The sequence below is a fragment of the Brienomyrus brachyistius genome, chromosome 2 (assembly GCF_023856365.1).
Source record: "Brienomyrus brachyistius isolate T26 chromosome 2, BBRACH_0.4, whole genome shotgun sequence".
NCBI lineage: Eukaryota > Metazoa > Chordata > Actinopteri > Osteoglossiformes > Mormyridae > Brienomyrus > Brienomyrus brachyistius.
Genome location: NC_064534.1, coordinates 34,950,431 through 34,966,191, shown reverse-complemented (window position 1 = coordinate 34,966,191; position 15,761 = coordinate 34,950,431). Strand labels below are relative to the sequence as shown.

General features: G+C 44.2%; 13 non-coding genes across 13 annotated transcripts; all 13 read left to right on the top strand.

The window, feature by feature from the left end:
* Positions 1 to 700: 700 nt before the first annotated feature.
* Positions 701 to 819, top strand: LOC125731181 (5S ribosomal RNA). The gene has a single exon (XR_007391464.1). It is a non-coding gene; the product is annotated as a 5S ribosomal RNA (ribosomal RNA).
* Positions 820 to 1,899: 1,080 nt separating this feature from the next.
* Positions 1,900 to 2,018, top strand: LOC125736352 (5S ribosomal RNA). The gene has a single exon (XR_007395632.1). It is a non-coding gene; the product is annotated as a 5S ribosomal RNA (ribosomal RNA).
* Positions 2,019 to 3,094: 1,076 nt separating this feature from the next.
* On the top strand, positions 3,095 to 3,213 carry LOC125734230 (5S ribosomal RNA). The gene has a single exon (XR_007393551.1). It is a non-coding gene; the product is annotated as a 5S ribosomal RNA (ribosomal RNA).
* Positions 3,214 to 4,289: 1,076 nt separating this feature from the next.
* Positions 4,290 to 4,408, top strand: LOC125732547 (5S ribosomal RNA). Its single transcript, XR_007391923.1, has one exon. It is a non-coding gene; the product is annotated as a 5S ribosomal RNA (ribosomal RNA).
* A 1,078-nt stretch (positions 4,409 to 5,486) lies between these two features.
* LOC125733101 (5S ribosomal RNA) lies at positions 5,487 to 5,605 on the top strand. Its single transcript, XR_007392458.1, has one exon. It is a non-coding gene; the product is annotated as a 5S ribosomal RNA (ribosomal RNA).
* Positions 5,606 to 6,713: 1,108 nt separating this feature from the next.
* On the top strand, positions 6,714 to 6,832 carry LOC125735494 (5S ribosomal RNA). Its single transcript, XR_007394789.1, has one exon. It is a non-coding gene; the product is annotated as a 5S ribosomal RNA (ribosomal RNA).
* A 1,082-nt stretch (positions 6,833 to 7,914) lies between these two features.
* Positions 7,915 to 8,033, top strand: LOC125734884 (5S ribosomal RNA). The gene has a single exon (XR_007394186.1). It is a non-coding gene; the product is annotated as a 5S ribosomal RNA (ribosomal RNA).
* Positions 8,034 to 9,108: 1,075 nt separating this feature from the next.
* Positions 9,109 to 9,227, top strand: LOC125732546 (5S ribosomal RNA). The gene has a single exon (XR_007391922.1). It is a non-coding gene; the product is annotated as a 5S ribosomal RNA (ribosomal RNA).
* Positions 9,228 to 10,311: 1,084 nt separating this feature from the next.
* Positions 10,312 to 10,430, top strand: LOC125734882 (5S ribosomal RNA). The gene has a single exon (XR_007394184.1). It is a non-coding gene; the product is annotated as a 5S ribosomal RNA (ribosomal RNA).
* Positions 10,431 to 11,505: 1,075 nt separating this feature from the next.
* LOC125734297 (5S ribosomal RNA) lies at positions 11,506 to 11,624 on the top strand. Its single transcript, XR_007393615.1, has one exon. It is a non-coding gene; the product is annotated as a 5S ribosomal RNA (ribosomal RNA).
* Positions 11,625 to 12,701: 1,077 nt separating this feature from the next.
* On the top strand, positions 12,702 to 12,820 carry LOC125732545 (5S ribosomal RNA). The gene has a single exon (XR_007391921.1). It is a non-coding gene; the product is annotated as a 5S ribosomal RNA (ribosomal RNA).
* Positions 12,821 to 13,905: 1,085 nt separating this feature from the next.
* Positions 13,906 to 14,024, top strand: LOC125734881 (5S ribosomal RNA). Its single transcript, XR_007394183.1, has one exon. It is a non-coding gene; the product is annotated as a 5S ribosomal RNA (ribosomal RNA).
* A 1,079-nt stretch (positions 14,025 to 15,103) lies between these two features.
* Positions 15,104 to 15,222, top strand: LOC125732544 (5S ribosomal RNA). Its single transcript, XR_007391920.1, has one exon. It is a non-coding gene; the product is annotated as a 5S ribosomal RNA (ribosomal RNA).
* Positions 15,223 to 15,761: the final 539 nt, after the last annotated feature.

Sequence of the window (15,761 nt, the reverse complement as noted above, 5' to 3'; positions counted from 1 at the left end):
TATTATTGGCATAGCAAGTTCTGCTCTTCTCCTTTCAAAACTTGCTAAAAGCTGTATTTAAAAGAACAGATTGGCCGGGGTAATTCACACCCTTCAATGCCAGCTTAATGTTTAGGTTAGTGGGAATCACAGAGGAATTAGGGATGGAAACTTCTTTGCTGGTGGTAGAAGCGGTCTGGTGAATTTTTAGAGAGAAGAGGCCGTCGATGTTTGAATGTAGAAAATTGTTCTGGCTGCAGCCTGCAGTATGGACTTGTTGGTGTGTGTAGCTCCCAGTGTTCTGACAGCGCGACGTTTTGGGGAAGCATGTGATTCAGCAGCTACCAGTGGGCTTCGTGCGGCGGAGATTTTGTGGCTGTTAGCCGAGTTGATAACAGAGGGTCGTTAAGAGAAGACTGCATGAGGTAGGCAAAGGAGTAATGTTTGCCGGCGGGGGACGTGCGGCGATTAACCTGTGCGGTAGTGAAAAGGACTTAAAGAGAAGGAAGTGTGCGGATGCGGAAAGAATGGAATAATTGTGGTAGGCTGCCGGCTGAGTAGTTTGGTGAATGTTTGGTGTGGGTGCGGCGCTGCCGATTGGATGGTGGTGCTGCAGTGTGAGTCAGATAAAAAAAAAAAAAACAGGAGTAGGATCCAATGGGACTAACTGGCATGTATAGACGCGTGTAATGCAAAAGGGCTGTTTTTGTTCACGGCTCTCGATTATGGCCATACCACCCTGAACACGCCCGATCTCGTCTGATCTCGGAAGCTAAGCGGGGTAGGGTCTGGTTAGTACTTGAATGGGAGACTGCCTGGGAATACCACGTGCTGTAAGCTTTTCTCACTTTTACTTTATACAGGGGGCGCTCCACTTCACGATTAATTTAAATCTATCACTCCCCTTCCATTTTACTATTTTATATATATATATATATATATTTTCTCTCTTTCATAAAGGCAGCTTTTAGAAACCGTTTTACTCTAAATACTGCCTGGTAATTCTAGGTGCTGTCAGCTGTTCGTGCCTTTATTCCACCAGGGCGCGATCTTCTCACAAACTTGAAGACTGTCACTCCCCATTCACGTTTTACAACTTATTGTTAATAATAAAGAGACAGCTTTTTACACACAGTTTTAAACAAAGTACTGATATAATTCTTCTTCAACTCACCGTTTTGTTTTCTATGCAAAAACCACTTCGCCACAGAATATTCAATATTATTGGCATATTATCTGCTCTTCTCCTCCTTTTAAAACTTACTAAAAGCTGTATTTAAAAGAGCAGGTTGGCCGGGATAATTCACACCCTTCAATGCCAGATTAATGTTTAGGTTAGTGGGAATCACAGAGGAATTAGGGATGGAAACTTCTTTGCTGATGGTAGAAGCGGTCTGGTGAATTTTTAGAGAGAAGAGGCCGTCGATGTTTCAATGTAGAAAATTGTTCTGGCTGCAGCCTGCAGTATGGACTTGTTGGCGTGTGTAGCTCCCAGTGTTCTGACAGCGTAACGTTTTGGGGAAGCATGTGATTCAACAGCTACCAGTGGGCTTCGAGCGGCAGAGATTTTGTGGCTGTTAGCGGAGTTGATAACAGAGGGTCGTTAAGAGAAGCCTGCATGAGGTAGGCAAAGGAGTAATGTTTGCCGGCGGGGGACGTGCGGCGATTAACCTGTGCGGTAGTGAAAAGGACTTAAAGAGAAGGAAGTGTGCGGATGCGGAAAGAATGGAATAATTGTGGTAGGCTGCCGGCTGAGTAGTTTGGTGAATGGTTGGTGTGGGTCCGGCGCTGCTGATTGGATGGTGGGGCTGCAGTGTGAGTCAGATAAAAAAAAAAAAAAACATTAGTAGGATCCAATGGGACCAACTGGCATGTATAGAGGCGTGTAATGCAAAAGGGCTGTTTTTGGTAGCGTCTCTCGCTTGCGGCCATACCACCATGAACACGCCCGATTTCATCTGATCTCGGAAGCTAAGCAGGGTAGGGTCTGGTTAGTACTTGGATGGGAGACCACCTGGGAATACCAGGTGCTGTAAACTTTTCTCACTTTTACTTTATACAGGGGGCGCTCCACTTCACGATTAATTTAAATCTATCACTCCCCTTCCATTTTACTATTTTATATATATATTTTTTTTTTCTCTCATTCATAAAGGCAGCTTTTAGAAACCGTTTTACTCTAAATACTTCCTGGTAATTCTAGGTGCTGTAAGCTGATCGTGCCTTTATTCCAACAGGGCGCGATCTTCTCACAAACTTGAAGACTGTCACTCCCCATTCACGTTTTACAACTTATTGTTAATGATAAAGAGACAGCTTTTTACACACAGTTTTAAACAAAGAACTGATATTATTCCTCTTCAACTGACCGCTTTGTTTTCTATGCAAAAACCACTTCGCCACAGAAGACTCGATATTATTGGCATAGCAAGCTCTGCTCTTCTCCTTTCAAAACTTGCTAAAAGCTGTATTTAAAAGAACAGATTGGCCGGGGTAATTCACACCCTTCAATGCCAGCTTAATGTTTAGGTTAGTGGGAATCACAGAGGAATTAGGGATGGAAACTTCTTTGCTGGTGGTAGAAGCGGTCTGGTGAATTTTTAGAGAGAAGAGGCCGTCGATGTTTGAATGTAGAAAATTGTTCTGGCTGCAGCCTGCAGTATGGACTTGTTGGTGTGTGTAGCTCCCAGTGTTCTGACAGCGCGACGTTTTGGGGAAGCATGTGATTCAGCAGCTACCAGTGGGCTTCGTGCGGCGGAGATTTTGTGGCTGTTAGCGGAGTTGATAACAGAGGGTCATTAAGAGAAGCCTGCATGCAGTAGGCAAAGGAGTAATGTTTGCCGGCGGGGAACGTGCGGCGATTAACCTGTGCGGTAGTGAAAAGGAGTTAAAAAGAAGGAAGTGTGCGGATGCGGAAAGAATGGAATAATTGTGGTAGGCTGCCGGCTGAGTAGTTTGGTGAATGTTTGGTGTGGGTCCGGCGCTGCCGATTGGATGGTGGGGCTGCAGTGTGAGTCAGATAAAAAAAAAAAAAAACAGGAGTAGGATCCAATGGGACTAACTGGCATGTATAGACGCGTGAAATGCAAAATGGCTGTTTTTGGTAGCATCTCTCGCTTACGGCCATACCACCCTGAACACGCCCGATCTCGTCTGATCTTGGAAGCTAAGCAGGGTAGGGTCTGGTTAGTACTTGGATGGGAGACCACCTGGGAATACCAGGTGCTGTGAGCTTTTCTCACTTTTACTTTATACAGGGGGCGCTCCACTTCACGATTAATTTAAATCTATCACTCCCCTTCCATTTTACTATTTTATATATATATATTTTTTCTTTCATTCATAAAGGCAGCTTTTACACACCGTTTTACTCTAAATACTGCCTGGTAATTCTAGGTGCTGTAAGCTGTTCGTGCCTTTATTCCACCAGGGCGCGATCTTCTCACAAACTTGAAGACTGTCACTCCCCATTCACGTTTTACAACTTATTGTTAATAATAAAGAGACAGCTTTTTACACACAGTTTTAAACAAAGTACTGATATAATTCCTCTTAAACTCACCGCTTTGTTTTCTATGCAAAAACCACTTCGCCACAGAATATTCGATATTATTGGCATATTATCTGCTCTTCTCCTCCTTTTAAAACTTGCTAAAAGCTGTATTTAAAAGAGCAGGTTGGCCGGGGTAATTCACACCCTTCAATGCCAGCTTAATGTTTAGGTTAGTGGGAATCACAGAGGAATTAGGGATGGAAACTTCTTTGCTGGTGGTAGAAGCGGTCTGGTGAATTTTTAGAGAGAAGAGGCCGTCGATGTTTGAATGTAGAAAATTGTTTTGGCTGCAGCCTGCAGTATGGACTTGTTGGTGTGTGTAGCTCTCAGTGTTCTGACAGCGCGACGTTTTGGGGAAGCATGTGATTCAGCAGCTACCAGTGGGGGTCGTGCGGCGGAGATTTTGTGGCTGTTAGCGGAGTTGATAACAGAAGGTCATTAAGAGAAGCCTGCATGCGGTAGGCAAAGGAGTAATGTTTGCCGGCGGGGGACGTGCGGCGATTAACCTGTGCGGTAGTGAAAAGGAGTTAAAGAGAAGGAAGTGTGCGGATGCAGAAAGAATGGAATAATTGTGGTAGGCTGCCGGCTGAGTAGTTTGGTGAATGTTTGGTATGGTTCCGGCACTGCCGATTGGATGGTGGGGCTGCAGTGTGAGTCAGATAAAAAAAAAAAAAAGAACATTAGTAGTATCCAATGGGACCAACTGGCATGTATAGAGGTGTGTAATGCAAAAGGGCTGTTTTTGGTCACGTCTCTCGCTTATGGCCATACCACCCTGAACACGCCCGATCTCATCCGATCTCGGAAGCCAAGCAGGGTAGGGTCTGGTTAGTACTTGGATGGGAGACCTCCTGGGAATACCAGGTGCTGTAAGCTTTTCTCACTTTTACTTTATACAGGGGGCGCTCCACTTCACGATTAATTTAAATCTATCACTCCCCTTCCATTTTACTATTTTATATATATATATATTTTTCTCTCATTCATAAAGGCAGCTTTTACACACCATTTTACTTTAAATACTTCCTGGTAATTCTAGGTGCTGTAAGCTGTTCGTGCCTTTATTCCACCAGGGCGCGATCTTCTCACAAACTTGAAGACTGTCACTCCCCATTCACGTTTTACAACTTATTGTTAATGATAAAGAGACAGCTTTTTACACACAGTTTTAAACAAAGTACTGATATTATTCCTCTTCAACTGACCGCTTTGTTTTCTATGCAAAAACCACTTCGCCACAGAAGACTCGATATTATTGGCATAGCAAGTTCTGCTCTTCTCCTTTCAAAACTTGCTAAAAGCTGTATTTAAAAGAACAGATTGGCCGGGGTAATTCACACCCTTCAATGCCAGCTTAATGTTTAGGTTAGTGGGAATCACAGAGGAATTAGGGATGGAAACTTCTTTGCTGGTGGTAGAAGCGGTCTGGTGAATTTTTAGAGAGAAGAGGCCGTCGATGTCTGAATGTAGAAAATTGTTCTGGCTGCAGCCTGCAGTATGGACTTGTTGGTGTGTGTAGCTCCCAGTGTTCTGACAGCGCGACGTTTTGGGGAAGCATGTGATTCAGCAGCTACCAGTGGGCTTCGTGCGGCGGAGATTTTGTGGCTGTTAGCCGAGTTGATAACAGAGGGTCGTTAAGAGAAGACTGCATGAGGTAGGCAAAGGAGTAATGTTTGCCGGCGGGGGACGTGCGGCGATTAACCTGTGCGGTAGTGAAAAGGACTTAAAGAGAAGGAAGTGTGCGGATGCGGAAAGAATGGAATAATTGTGGTAGGCTGCCGGCTGAGTAGTTTGGTGAATGTTTGGTGTGGGTGCGGCGCTGCCGATTGGATGGTGGTGCTGCAGTGTGAGTCAGATAAAAAAAAAAAAAAAAACCAGGAGTATGATCCAATGGGACTAACTGGCATGTATAGACGCGTGTAATGCAAAAGGGCTGTTTTTGGTCACGTCTCTCGCTTATGGCCATACCACCCTGAACACGCCCGATCTCGTCTGATCTCGGAAGCTAAGCGGGGTAGGGTCTGGTTAGTACTTGGATGGGAGACCTCCTGGGAATACCAGGTGCTGTAAGCTTTTCTCACTTTTACTTTAAACGGGGGGCGCTCCACTTCACGATTAATTTAAATCTATCACTCCCCTTCCATTTTACTATTTTATATATATATATATATATATATATATATATATATATTTTTTTTTTTTTTTTCTCTCATTCATAAAGGCAGCTTTTACACACCGTTTTACTCTAAATACTTCCTGGTAATTCTAGGTGCTGTAAGCTGTTCGTGCCTTTATTCCACCAGGGCACGATCTTCTCACAAACTTGAAGACTGTCACTCCCCATTCACGTTTTACAACTTATTGTTAATGATAAAGAGACAGCTTTTTACACACAGTTTTAAACAAAGTACTGATATTATTCCTCTTCAACTGACCGCTTTGTTTTCTATGCAAAAACCACTTCGCCACAGAAGACTCGATATTATTTGCATAGCAAGTTCTGCTCTTCTCCTTTCAAAACTTGCTAAAAGCTGTATTTAAAAGAACAGATTGGCCGGGGTAGTTCACAGCCTTCAATGCCAGCTTAATGTTTAGGTTAGTGGGAATCACAGAAGAATTAGGGATGGAAACTTCTTTGCTGGTGGTAGAAGCGGTCTGGTGAATTTTTAGAGAGAAGAGGCCGTCGATGTTTGAATGTAGAAAATTGTTCTGGCTGCAGCCTGCAGTATGGACTTGTTGGTGTGTGTAGCTCCCAGTGTTCTGACAGCGCGACGTTTTGGGGAAGCATGTGATTCAGCAGCTACCAGTGGGCTTCGTGCGGCGGAGATTTTGTGGCTGTTAGCGGAGTTGATAACAGAGGGTCGTTAAGAGAAGCCTGCATGCAGTAGGCAAAGGATTAATGTTTGCCGGCGGGGGACGTGCGGCGATTAACCTGTGCGGTAGTGAAAAGGAGTTAAAAAGAAGGAAGTGTGCGGATGCGGAAAGAATGGAATAATTGTGGTAGGCTTGCCGGCTGAGTAGTTTGGTGAATGTTTGGTGTGGGTCCGGCGCTGCCGATTGGATGGTGGTGCTGCAGTGTGAGTCAGATAAAAAAAAAAAAACCAGGAGTAGGATCCAATGGGACTAACTGGCATGTATAGACGCGTGTAATGCAAAAGGGCTGTTTTTGGTCACGTCTCTCGCTTATGGCCATACCACCCTGAACACACCCGATCTCATCCGATCTCGGAAGCCAAACAGGGTAGGGTCTGGTTAGTACTTGGATGGGAGACATCCTGGGAATACCAGGTGCTGTAAGCTTTTCTCACTTTTACTTTATACAGGGGGCGCTCCACTTCACGATTAATTTAAATCTATCACTCCCCTTCCATTTTACTATTTTATATATATATATATATATATTTTTCTCTCATTCATAAAGGCAGCTTTTACACACCATTTTACTCTAAATACTTCCTGGTAATTCTAGGTGCTGTAAGCTGTTCGTGCCTTTATTCCACCAGGGCGCGATCTTCTCACAAACTTGAAGACTGTCACTCCCCATTCACGTTTTACAACTTATTGTTAATGATAAAGAGAAAGCTTTTTACACACAGTTTTAAACAAAGTACTGATATTATTCCTCTTCAACTGACCGCTTTGTTTTCTATGCAAAAACCACTTCGCCACAGAAGACTCGATATTATTGGCATAGCAAGTTCTGCTCTTCTCCTTTCAAAACTTGCTAAAAGCTGTATTTAAAAGAACAGATTGGCCGGGGTAATTCACACCCTTCAATGCCAGCTTAATGTTTAGGTTAGTGGGAATCACAGAGGAATTAGGGATGGAAACTTCTTTGCTGGTGGTAGAAGCGGTCTGGTGAATTTTTAGAGAGAAGAGGCCGTCGATGTTTGAATGTAGAAAACAGTTCTGGCTGCAGCCTGCAGTATGGACTTGTTGGTGTGTGTAGCTCCCAGTGTTCTGACAGCGCGACGTTTTGGGGAAGGATGTGATTCAGCAGCTACCAGTGGGCTTCGTGCGGCGGAGATTTTGTGGCTGTTAGCGGAGTTGATAACAGAGGGTCGTTACGAGAAGCCTGCATGCAGTAGGCAAAGGAGTAATGTTTGCCGGCGGGGGACGTGCGGCGATTAACCTGTGCGGTAGTGAAAAGGAGTTAAAAAGACGGAAGTGTGCGGATGCGGAAAGAATGGAATAATTGTGGTAGGCTGCCGGCTGAGTAGTTTGGTGAATGTTTGGTGTGGGTCCGGCGCTGCCGATTGGATGGTGGTGCTGCAGTGTGAGTCAGATAAAAAAAAAAAAAAACCAGGAGTATGATCCAATGGGACTAACTGGCATGTATAGACGCGTGTAATGCAAAAGGGCTGTTTTTGGTCGCGTCTTTCGCTTATGGCCATACCACCCTGAACACACCCGATCTCATCCGATCTCGGAAGCCAAGCAGGGTAGGGTCTGGTTAGTACTTGGATGGGAGACATCCTGGGAATACCAGGTGCTGTAAGCTTTTCTCACTTTTACTTTATAAAGGGGGCGCTCCACTTCACGATTAATTTAAATCTATCACTCCGCTTCCATTTTACTATTTTATATATATATATATTTTTCTCTCATTCATAAAGGCAGCTTTTAGAAACCGTTTTACTCTAAATACTTCCTGGTAATTCTAGGTGCTGTAAGCTGTTCGTGCCTTTATTCCACCAGGGCGCGATCTTCTCACAAACTTGAAGACTGTCACTCCCCATTCACGTTTTACAACTTATTGTTAATGATAAAGAGACAGCTTTTTACACACAGTTTTAAACAAAGTACTGATATTATTCCTCTTCAACTGACCGCTTTGTTTTCTATGCAAAAACCACTTTGCCACAGAAGATTCGATATTATTGGCATAGCAAGTTCTGCTCTTCTCCTTTCAAAACTTGCTAAAAGCTGTATTTAAAAGAACAGATTGGCCGGGGTAATTCACACCCTTCAATGCCAGCTTAATGTTTAGGTTAGTGGGAATCACAGAGGAATTAGGGATGGAAACTTCTTTGCTGGTGGTAGAAGCGGTCTGGTGAATTTTTAGAGAGAAGAGGCCGTCTATGTTTGAATGTAGAAAATAGTTCTGGCTGCAGCCTGCAGTATGGACTTGTTGGTGTGTGTAGCTCCCATTGTTCTGACAGCGCGACGTTTTGGGGAAGCATGTGATTCAGCAGCTACCAGTGGGCTTCGTGCGGCGGAGATTTTGTGGCTGTTAGCGGAGTTGATAACAGAGGGTCGTTAAGAGAAGCCTGCATGCAGTAGGCAAAGGAGTAATGTTTGCCGGCGGGGGACGTGCGGCGATTAACCTGTGCGGTAGTGAAAAGGAGTTAAAAAGAAGGAAGTGTGCGGATGCGGAAAGAATGGAATAATTGTGGTAGGCTGCCGGCTGAGTAGTTTGGTGAATGTTTGGTGTGGGTCCGGCGCTGCCGATTGGATGGTGGTGCTGCAGTGTGAGTCAGATAAAAAAAAAAAAAACCAGGAGTATGATCCAATGGGACTAACTGGCATGTATAGACGCGTGTAATGCAAAAGGGCTGTTTTTGGTCACGTCTCTCGCTTATGGCCATACCACCCTGAACACGCCCGATCTCATCCGATCTCGGAAGCCAAGCAGGGTAGGGTCTGGTTAGTACTTGGATGGGAGACCTCCTGGGAATACCAGGTGCTGTAAGCTTTTCTCACTTTTACTTTATACAGGGGGCGCTCCACTTCACGATTAATTTAAATCTATCACTCCCCTTCCATTTTACTATTTTATATATATATATATATATATATTTTTCTCTCATTCATAAAGGCAGCTTTTACACACCATTTTACTCTAAATACTTCCTGGTAATTCTAGGTGCTGTAAGATGTTCGTGCCTTTATTCCACCAGGGCGCGATCTTCTCACAAACTTGAAGACTGTCACTCCCCATTCACATTTTACAACTTATTGTTAATGATAAAGAGAAAGCTTTTTACACACAGTTTTAAACAAAGTACTGATATTGTTCCTCTTCAACTGACCGCTTTGTTTTCTATGCAAAAACCACTTCGCCACAGAAGACTCGATATTATTGGCATAGCAAGTTCTGCTCTTCTCCTTTCAAAACTTGCTAAAAGCTGTATTTAAAAGAACAGATTGGCCGGGGTAATTCACACCCTTCAATGCCAGCTTAATGTTTAGGTTAGTGGGAATCACAGAGGAATTAGGGATGGAAACTTCTTTGCTGGTGGTAGAAGCGGTCTGGTGAATTTTTAGAGAGAAGAGGCCGTCGATGTTTGAATGTAGAAAATAGTTCTGGCTGCAGCCTGCAGTATGGACTTGTTGGTGTGTGTAGCTCCCAGTGTTCTGACAGCGCGACGTTTTGGGGAAGCATGTGATTCAGCAGCTACCAGTGGGCTTCGTGCGGCGGAGATTTTGTGGCTGTTAGCGGAGTTGATAACAGAGGGTCGTTACGAGAAGCCTGCATGCAGTAGGCAAAGGAGTAATGTTTGCCGGCGGGGGACGTGCGGCGATTAACCTGTGCGGTAGTGAAAAGGAGTTAAAAAGACGGAAGTGTGCGGATGCGGAAAGAATGGAATAATTGTGGTAGGCTGCCGGCTGAGTAGTTTGGTGAATGTTTGGTGTGGGTCCGGCGCTGCCGATTGGATGGTGGTGCTGCAGTGTGAGTCAGATAAAAAAAAAAAAAAACCAGGAGTAGGATCCAATGGGACTAACTGGCATGTATAGACGCGTGTAATGCAAAAGGGCTGTTTTTGGTCGCGTCTCTCGCTTATGGCCATACCACCCTGAACACACCCGATCTCATCCGATCTCGGAAGCCAAGCAGGGTAGGGTCTGGTTAGTACTTGGATGGGAGACATCCTGGGAATACCAGGTGCTGTAAGCTTTTCTCACTTTTACTTTATACAGGGGGCGCTCCACTTCACGATTAATTTAAATCTATCACTCCGCTTCCATTTTACTATTTTATATATATATATATTTTTCTCTCATTCATAAAGGCAGCTTTTAGAAACCGTTTTACTCTAAATACTTCCTGGTAATTCTAGGTGCTGTAAGCTGTTCGTGCCTTTATTCCACCAGGGCGCGATCTTCTCACAAACTTGAAGACTGTCACTCCCCATTCACGTTTTACAACTTATTGTTAATGATAAAGAGACAGCTTTTTACACACAGTTTTAAACAAAGTACTGATATTATTCCTCTTCAACTGACCGCTTTGTTTTCTATGCAAAAACCACTTTGCCACAGAAGATTCGATATTATTGGCATAGCAAGTTCTGCTCTTCTCCTTTCAAAACTTGCTAAAAGCTGTATTTAAAAGAACAGATTGGCCGGGGTAATTCACACCCTTCAATGCCAGCTTAATGTTTAGGTTAGTGGGAATCACAGAGGAATTAGGGATGGAAACTTCTTTGCTGGTGGTAGAAGCGGTCTGGTGAATTTTTAGAGAGAAGAGGCCGTCTATGTTTGAATGTAGAAAATAGTTCTGGCTGCAGCCTGCAGTATGGACTTGTTGGTGTGTGTAGCTCCCATTGTTCTGACAGCGCGACGTTTTGGGGAAGCATGTGATTCAGCAGCTACCAGTGGGCTTCGTGCGGCGGAGATTTTGTGGCTGTTAGCGGAGTTGATAACAGAGGGTCGTTAAGAGAAGCCTGCATGCAGTAGGCAAAGGAGTAATGTTTGCCGGCGGGGGACGTGCGGCGATTAACCTGTGCGGTAGTGAAAAGGAGTTAAAAAGAAGGAAGTGTGCGGATGCGGAAAGAATGGAATAATTGTGGTAGGCTGCCGGCTGAGTAGTTTGGTGAATGTTTGGTGTGGGTCCGGCGCTGCCGATTGGATGGTGGTGCTGCAGTGTGAGTCAGATAAAAAAAAAAAAAACCAGGAGTATGATCCAATGGGACTAACTGGCATGTATAGACGCGTGTAATGCAAAAGGGCTGTTTTTGGTCACGTCTCTCGCTTATGGCCATACCACCCTGAACACGCCCGACCTCATCCGATCTCGGAAGCCAAGCAGGGTAGGGTCTGGTTAGTACTTGGATGGGAGACCTCCTGGGAATACCAGGTGCTGTAAGCTTTTCTCACTTTTACTTTATACAGGGGGCGCTCCACTTCACGATTAATTTAAATCTATCACTCCCCTTCCATTTTACTATTTTATATATATATATATTTTTCTCTCATTCATAAAGGCAGCTTTTACAGACCATTTTACTTTAAATACTTCCTGGTAATTCTAGGTGCTGTAAGCTGTTCGTGCCTTTATTCCACCAGGGCGCGATCTTCTCACAAACTTGAAGACTGTCACTCCCCATTCACGTTTTACAACTTATTGTTAATGATAAAGAGACAGCTTTTTACACACAGTTTTAAACAAAGTACTGATATTATTCCTCTTCAACTGACCGCTTTGTTTTCTATGCAAAAACCACTTCGCCACAGAAGATTCGATATTATTGGCATAGCAAGTTCTGCTCTTCTCCTTTCAAAACTTGCTAAAAGCTGTATTTAAAAGAACAGATTGGCCGGGGTAATTCACACCCTTCAATGCCAGCTTAATGTTTAGGTTAGTGGGAATCACAGAGGAATTAGGGATGGAAACTTCTTTGCTGGTGGTAGAAGCGGTCTGGTGAATTTTTAGAGAGAAGAGGCCGTCGATGTTTGAATGTAGAAAATAGTTCTGGCTGCAGCCTGCAGTATGGACTTGTTGGTGTGTGTAGCTCCCATTGTTCTGACAGCGCGACGTTTTGGGGAAGCATGTGATTCAGCATCTACCAGTGGGCTTCGTGCGGCGGAGATTTTGTGGCTGTTAGCGGAGTTGATAACAGAGGGTCGTTAAGAGAAGCCTGCATGCAGTAGGCAAAGGAGTAATGTTTGCCGGCGGGGGACGTGCGGCGATTAACCTGTGCGGTAGTGAAAAGGAGTTAAAAAGAAGGAAGTGTGCGGATGCGGAAAGAATGGAATAATTGTGGTAGGCTGCCGGCTGAGTAGTTTGGTGAATGTTTGGTGTGGGTCCGGCGCTGCCGATTGGATGGTGGTGCTGCAGTGTGAGTCAGATAAAAAAAAAAAAAAAAACAGGAGTATGATCCAATGGGACTAACTGGCATGTATAGACGCGTGTAATGCAAAAGGGCTGTTTTTGGTCACGTCTCTCGCTTATGGCCATACCACCCTGAACACGCCCGATCTCATCCGATCTCGGAAGCCAAGCAGGGTAGGGTCTGGTTAGTACTTGGATGGGAGACCTCCTGGGAATACCAGGTGCTGTAAGCTTTTCTCACTTTTACTTTATACAGGGGGCGCTCCACTTCACGATTAATTTAAATCTATCACTCCCCTTCCATTTTACTATTTTATATATATATATATATATATATTTTTTTTTCTCTCATTCATAAAGGCAGCTTTTACACACCATTTTACTTTAAATACTTCCTGGTAATTCTAGGTGCTGTAAGCTGTTCGTGCCTTTATTCCACCAGGGCGCGATCTTCTCACAAACTTGAAGACTGTCACTCCCCATTCACGTTTTACAACTTATTGTTAATGATAAAGAGACAGCTTTTTACACACAGTTTTAAACAAAGTACTGATATTATTCCTCTTCAACTGACCGCTTTGTTTTCTATGCAAAAACCACTTCGCCACAGAAGACTCGATATTATTGGCATAGCAAGTTCTGCTCTTCTCCTTTCAAAACTTGCTAAAAGCTGTATTTAAAAGAACAGATTGGCCGGGGTAATTCACACCCTTCAATGCCAGCTTAATGTTTAGGTTAGTGGGAATCACAGAGGAATTAGGGATGGAAACTTCTTTGCTGGTGGTAGAAGCGGTCTGGTGAATTTTTAGAGAGAAGAGGCCGTCGATGTTTGAATGTAGAAAATAGTTCTGGCTGCAGCCTGCAGTATGGACTTGTTGGTGTGTGTAGCTCCCAGTGTTCTGACAGCGCGACGTTTTGGGGAAGCATGTGATTCAGCAGCTACCAGTGGGCTTCGTGCGGCGGAGATTTTGTGGCTGTTAGCGGAGTTGATAACAGAGGGTCGTTAAGAGAAGCCTGCATGCAGTAGGCAAAGGAGTAATGTTTGCCGGCGGGGGACGTGCGGCGATTAACCTGTGCGGTAGTGAAAAGGAGTTAAAAAGAAGGAAGTGTGCGGATGCGGAAAGAATGGAATAATTGTGGTAGGCTGCCGGCTGAGTAGTTTGGTGAATGTTTGGTGTGGGTCCGGCGCTGCCGATTGGATGGTGGTGCTGCAGTGTGAGTCAGATAAAAAAAAAAAACCAGGAGTAGGATCCAATGGGACTAACTGGCATGTATAGACGCGTGTAATGCAAAAGGGCTGTTTTTGGTCACGTCTCTCGCTTATGGCCATACCACCCTGAACACACCCGATCTCATCCGATCTCGGAAGCCAAGCAGGGTAGGGTCTGGTTAGTACTTGGATGGGAGACATCCTGGGAATACCAGGTGCTGTAAGCTTTTCTCACTTTTACTTTATACAGGGGGCGCTCCACTTCACGATTAATTTAAATCTATCACTCCCCTTCCATTTTACTATTTTATATATATATATATTTTTCTCTCATTCATAAAGGCAGCTTTTACACACCATTTTACTTTAAATACTTCCTGGTAATTCTAGGTGCTGTAAGCTGTTCGTGCCTTTATTCCACCAGGGCGCGATCTTCTCACAAACTTGAAGACTGTCACTCCCCATTCACGTTTTACAACTTATTGTTAATGATAAAGAGACAGCTTTTTACACACAGTTTTAAACAAAGTACTGATATTATTCCTCTTCAACTGACCGCTTTGTTTTCTATGCAAAAACCACTTCGCCACAGAAGACTCGATATTATTGGCATAGCAAGTTCTGCTCTTCTCCTTTCAAAACTTGCTAAAAGCTGTATTTAAAAGAACAGATTGGCCGGGGTAATTCACACCCTTCAATGCCAGCTTAATGTTTAGGTTAGTGGGAATCACAGAGGAATTAGGGATGGAAACTTTTTTGCTGGTGGTAGAAGCGGTCTGGTGAATTTTTAGAGAGAAGAGGCCGTCGATGTTTGAATGTAGAAAATTGTTCTGGCTGCAGCCTGCAGTATGGACTTGTTGGCGTGTGTAGCTCCCAGTGTTCTGACAGCGCGACGTTTTGGGGAAGCATGTGATTCAGCAGCTACCAGTGGGCTTCGTGCGGCGGAGATTTTGTGGCTGTTAGCGGAGTTGATAACAGAGGGTCGTTAAGAGAAGCCTGCATGCAGTAGGCAAAGGAGTAATGTTTGCCGGCGGGGGACGTGCGGCGATTAACCTGTGCGGTAGTGAAAAGGAGTTAAAAAGAAGGAAGTGTGCGGATGCGGAAAGAATGGAATAATTGTGGTAGGCTGCCGGCTGAGTAGTTTGGTGAATGTTTGGTGTGGGTCCGGCGCTGCCGATTGGATGGTGGTGCTGCAGTGTGAGTCAGATAAAAAAAAAAAAAAAAAACCAGGAGTAGGATCCAATGGGACTAACTGGCATGTATAGACGTGTGTAATGCAAAAGGGCTGTTTTTGGTCGCATATCTCGCTTATGGCCATACCACCCTGAACACGCCCGATCTCATCCGATCTCGGAAGCCAAGCAGGGTAGGGTCTGGTTAGTACTTGGATGGGAGACCTCCTGGGAATACCAGGTGCTGTAAGCTTTTCTCACTTTTACTTTATACAGGGGGCGCTCCACTTCACGATTAATTTAAATCTATCACTCCCCTTCCATTTTACTATTTTATATATATATATATTTTTCTCTCATTCATAAAGGCAGCTTTTACACACCATTTTACTTTAAATACTTCCTGGTAATTCTAGGTGCTGTAAGCTGTTCGTGCCTTTATTCCACCAGGGCGCGATCTTCTCACAAACTTGAAGACTGTCACTCCCCATTCACGTTTTACAACTTATTGTTAATGATAAAGAGACAGCTTTTTACACACAGTTTTAAACAAAGTACTGATATTATTCCTCTTCAACTGACCGCTTTGTTTTCTATGCAAAAACCACTTCGCCACAGAAGACTCGATATTATTGGCATAGCAAGTTCTGCTCTTCTCCTTTCAAAACTTGCTAAAAGCTGTATTTAAAAGAACAGATTGGCCGGGGTAATTCACACCCTTCAATGCCAGCTTAATGTTTAGGTTAGTGGGAATCACAGAGGAATTAGGGATGGAAACTTCTTTGCTGGTGG